Below are 6000 nucleotides of genomic sequence, written 5' to 3' on the forward strand. Positions count from 1 at the left end.
AACGAATATTGTAAAAGTTCTCAACATCGATTAGAGAAGTATGAGTTATAAATCACAATTTTTGTGAAAATTTGAAATTTTTAGCTTTAGGAAATATTTGCATCGGAGTTAAGGAATATATTGGAAGACCTTTGGACGTAATACCGTTTATTAGCTCCTGAAACTATTTTTTTTGTTGATTTTTTAAGTTGAAAATTTGAGAGTATCTTTAAATTTAGGTTTTAAATCATTAATTTCAAGTGTTTAAATATTAATTATAATAGATTTAGCATGGAATATATATTTTGAAGAACATGAATATGATAGTTTGTAGTTATGGTAAGAGAAACAAAATAAATAAAGAGGAAGATTTTGAAAAGAGGGGGATCGGTAGAAAGATAGCGACGTTGACAATTGCTACCATATTAGCGATTCTACAGGAAGAAAATCGCTAAATATATAGCAACTCACTTCAGGCAGGATCGGAGGAAATTACCGATCGTAACATTTTTCCCCCTCCTTTCCCTTTTTCTTTTTCCATTGAATTTCTTTTTCCATTGAATTTCTTTTGCTAGTGCGTTACTTTATTCAGATTCAAATACCTTTTATATTTATAACTTATTTTCGAATTTTTTGACATGGATTATAAGAAAATTTTCACCAAAATTACATTTTGTAGAACATCAAGGTGATAGTTTTATGTTGTGGTATGGGCAAGACGACAATTTAAAAAAAATAAAAAATAAAATAAAAACTTTAAATAAATAAAATTAATGGTTTAGACGCAGTCCAAACTCACGCCTAAACCCAACTTATGCCCACTAGAAAGTTCAAGATGCCGTAGAAGCAGTGGAGGCCCATGAGGTTTAGTGTTTAGGGGCACGTGAATAGTAACACCTTGAGTTCAAGTGTTTAGGGGCGTGTTAATTTTATAGCCGTTTTAATCTAAAAATATTTAGATTCCAATAACTATTGAAAAATCACTAAACCTGACACTTATTAACTACATAAAATTAATTAGTGAATCATAATTACTAATTACTAAACCATAACCTTTAGCTCTAGAAAACATTTTACGCGGGAATTAACGAAAATGTTCACTTGATGTGATTTTATCCTTTATTAAACCCCAAAACTATTTCTCGTTAATTTTTTGAAGTTGAAAAATAGAAAGAAAAAAATGAAAACTAACACTGGGGTCTCCGAAATGAGATTTGTAGGTGTCCAAAATCTTTGAAATGTGCTAACTTAATTTTAGGAAACATGTGGTGCGAGTAAAATGACTATAACTTTGGCTTATAAGTTTATAACGAATATTGTAAAAGTTCTCAACATCGATTAGAGAAGTATGGGTTATAAATCATAGTTTTTTTGAAAATTTGAAATTTTTAGCTTTAGGAAATATTTGCGTCGGAGTTAAGGAATATATTGGAAGACCTTTGGACGTAATACCGTTTATTAGGTCCTGAAACTATTTTTTTTATTGATTTTTTAAGTTGAAAATTTGAGAGTATCTTTAAATTTAGGTTTTAAATCATTAATTTCAAGTGTTTAAATATTAATTATAATAGATTTAGCATGGAATATATATTTTGAAGAACATGAATATGATAGTTTGTAGTTATGGTAAGAGAAACAAAATAAACAAAGAGGAAAAATTTGAAAAGAGGGGGATCGGTAGAAAGATAGCGACTTTGACACATCTCAATCGCTATCATATTAGCGATTCTACGTGAAAATAATCGCTAAATATATAGCAACTCACTTCAGGCAGGATCGGAGGAAATTCCCGATCGTAACATTTTTCCCCCTCCTTTTCCTTTATCTTTTTCCATTGAATTTCTTTTGCTAGTGCGTTACTTTATTCAGATTCAAATACCTTTTATATTTATAACTTATTTTCGAATTTTTTGACATGGATTATAAGAAAATTTTCACCAAAAATACATTTTGTAGAACATCAAGATGATAGTTTCGTGTTGTGGTATGGGCAAGAAGAAAATTTAACAAAAATAAAAACTTTAAATAAATAAAATTAATGGTTTAGACGCAGTCTAGACACACGCCTAAGCCCAAACTTATGCCCACTAGAAAGTTCAAGACGCCGTAGAAGCAGTGGAGGCCCATGAGGTTTAGTGTTTAAGGGCACGTGAATAGTAACACCTTGAGTTCAAGTGTTTAGGGGCGTGTTAATTTTATCGCCGTTTTAATCTAAAAATATTTAGATTCCAATAAATATTGAAAAATTACTAAACCTGACACTTATTCACTACATAAAATTAATTAGTGAATCATAATTACTAATTACTAAACCATAACCTTTAGCTCTAGAAAACATTTTATGCGGGAATTAACGAAATTGTTCATTTGATGTGATTTTTATCCTTTATGAAGCCCCGAAACTTTTTCTCGTTAATTTTTTGAAGTTGAAAAATAGAAAGAAAAAATGAAAACTAACAATGGGGTCTCCCAAAAGAGATTTGTAGGTGTCCAAAATCTTGGAAATGTGCTAACTTAATTTTAGGAAACATGTGGTGCGAGTAAAATGACTATAACTTTGGCTTATAAGTTTATAACGAATATTGTAAAAGTTCTCAACACCGATTAGAGAAGTATGGGTTATAAATCACAATTTTTGTGAAAATTTGAAATTTTTAGCTTTAGGAAATATTTGCATCGGAGTTAAGGAAAATATTGGAAGACCTTTGGACGTAATACCGTTTATTAGCTCCTGAAACTATTTTTTTATTGATCTTTTAAGTTGAAAATTTGAGTGTATCTTTAGATTTAGGTTTTAAATCATTAATTTCAAGTGTTTAAATATTAATTATAATAGATTTAGCTTGGAAAATATATTTTGAAGAACATGAATATGATAGTTTGTAGTTATGGCAAGAGAAATAAAATAAATAAAAAGCAAAATTTTGAAAAAAGGGGGATCGGTAAAAAGATAGCGACTTTGATTGTTTATAATTGCTAGGGTACTAGCGATTCTTCGTGGTACAATCGCTAAAGTGCTAGCAACTCCCTTCCTGGAGGATCGGAGGAAAGTACCGATCGTAACATTTTCCCCCCTCCTTTTCCTTTTTCTTTTTCCATTGAATTTCTTTTGTTAGTGCGTTACTTTATTCAGATTCAAATACCTTTTATATTTATATCCTTATTGTCGAATTTTTTGACATGGATTATAAGAAAATTTTCACCAAAAATACATTTTGTAGAACATCAAGATGATAGTTTCGTGTTGTGGTATGGGCAAGAAGAAAATTTAACAAAAAAAAAAACTTTAAATAAATAAAATTAATGGTTTAGATGCAATCCAAACTCACGCATAAGCCCAAACTTATGCCCACTAGAAAGTTCAAGACGCCGTAGAAGCAGTGGAGGCCCATGAGGTTTAGTGTTTAGGTGCACGTGAATAGAAACACCTTGAGTTCAAGTGTTCAGGGGCGTGTTAATTTTATAGCCGTTTTAATCTAAAAATATTTAGATTCCAATAAATATTGAAAAATCACTAAACCTGACACTTATTAACTACATAAAATTAATTAGTGAATCATAATTACTAATTACTAAACCATAACCTTTGGCTCTAGAAAACATTTTACGTGGGAATTAACTAAAATGTTCACTTGATGTGATTTTATCCTTTATTAAGCCCCGAAACTATTTCTCGTTAATTTTTTGAAGTTGAAAAATAGAAAGAAAAAATGAAAACTAACACTGGGGTCTCCCAAAAGAGATTTATTGTCACATCCCGGGCCGGGGGGGGGACCACTTCCCGGGTCCGCTCCACCACCGTAGCACAATATTGTCTACTTTGGGCCCCGACCACGCCCTCACAGTTTTGTTTCTAGGAACTTATACGAGAACTTCCGAATGGGTCACCCATCCTAATGCTCTCGCGCACTACTCACTTAACTTCGGTGTTCCCATGGAACCCGAAGCCAGTGAGCTCCCAAAATGCCTCGTGCTAGGTAGAGATGGGAATATACATATAAGGATCACTCCCCTGGGAGATGTGGGATGTCACAATCCACCCCCCTTAGGGGCCTGACATCCTCGTCGACTCACCATGACCAGGGTTAGGCTCTGATACCAAAATGTCACATCCCGGCCCGGGGGGGGGACCACTTCCCGGGCCCGCTCCACCACCGTAGCATATTGTCCGCTTTGGGCCTAGACCACGCCTTCACGGTTTTGTTTTTAGGAACTCACACGAGAACTTCCCGATGGGTAACCCATCCTGGGAATTCTCTCCCGCGCTACTCGCTTAACTTCATAGTTCCCATGTAACCCAAAGCCAGTGAGCTCCCAAAAGGCCTCGTGCTAGGTAGAGATGGGAATATACATATAAGGATCACTCCCCTGGGCGATGTGGGATGTCACATTTGTAGGTGTCCAAAATCTTGGAAATGTGCTAACTTAATTTTAGGAAACATGTAGGTGCGAGTAAAATGACTATAACTTTGGCTTATAAGTTTATAACGAATATTGTAAAAGTTCTCAACATCGATTAGAGAAGTATGAGTTATAAATCACAAATTTTGTGAAAATTTGAAATTTTTAGCTTTAGGAAATATTTGTGTCAGAGTTAAGGAAAATATTGGAAGACCTTTGGACGTAATACCATTTATTAGGTCCTGAAACTTTTTTTTTATTGATTTTTTAAGTTGAAAATTTGAGAGTATCTTTAAATTTAGGTTTTAAATCATTAATTTCAAGTGTTTAAATATTAATTATAATAGATTTAGCATGGAACATATATTTTGAAGAACATGAATATGATAGTTTGTAGTTATGGTAAGAGAAATAAAATAAATAAAAAGGAAAATTTTAAAAAGAGGGGGATCGGTAAGAAGAAAGCGACTTTGATGGTGTACAATTGCTAGCGTACTAGGAAGAATACAATTATTAGCGTACTAGCGATTCTTCTTGAACTCAATTGCTATCGTCTTAGCAACTCCCTTCAGGGAGGATCGAAGGAAAGTACTGATCGTAACATTTTTCCCCCTCGTTTTTCTTTTTCTTTTTCCATTGAATTTCTTTTGCTAGTGCGTTACTTTATTCAGGTTCAAATACCTTTTATATTTGTATCCTTATTTTCGAATTTTTTGACATGGATTGTAAGAAAATTTTCACCAAAAATACATTTTGTAGAACATCAAGATGATAATTTCGTGTTGTGGTATTGGCAAGACGAAAATTTAACAAAAATAAAAATAAATAAAACTTTAAATAAATAAAATTAATGGTTTAGACGCTGTCCCAACTCACGTCTAAGCCCAAACTTATGCCCACTAGAAAGTTCAAGACGCCGTAGAAGCAGTGGAGGCCCATGAGGTTTAGTGTTTAGGGGCATGAATAGTAACACCTTGAGTTCAAGTGTTTAGGGGTGTGTTAATTTTATAGCCGTTTTAATCTAAAAATATTTAGATTCCAATAAATATTGAAAAATCACTAAACCTGACACTTATTAACTACATAAAATTAATTAGTGAATCATAATTACTAATTACTAAACCATAATCTTTAGCTCTAGAAAACATTTTACGCGGGAATTAACGAAAATGTTCACTTGATGTGATTTTCTCCTTTATTAAACCCCAAAACTATTTCTCGTTAATTTTTTGAAGTTGAAAAATAGAAAGAAAAAAATGAAAACTAACAATGGGGTCTCCCAAAAGAGATTTGTAGGTGTCCAAAATCTTGGAAATGTGCTAACTTAATTTTAGGAAACATGTGGTGTGAGTAAAATGACTATAACTTTGGCTTATAAGTTTATAACAAATATTGTAAAAGTTCTCAACATCGATTAGAGAAGTATGGGTTATAAATCACAATTTTTGTGAAAATTTGAAATTTTTAGCTTTAGGAAATATTTGCGTCGGAGTTAAGGAAAATATTGGAAGACCTTTGGACGTAATACCGTTTATTAGCTCCTGAAACTATTTTTTTATTGATTTTTTAAGTTGAAAATTTGAGAGTATCTTTAAATTTAGGTTTTAAATCATTAATTTC

Source organism: Pyrus communis, chromosome 12 (genome assembly GCF_041283825.1).
Source record: "Pyrus communis isolate YQ-2024b chromosome 12, ASM4128382v1, whole genome shotgun sequence".
NCBI lineage: Eukaryota > Viridiplantae > Streptophyta > Magnoliopsida > Rosales > Rosaceae > Pyrus > Pyrus communis.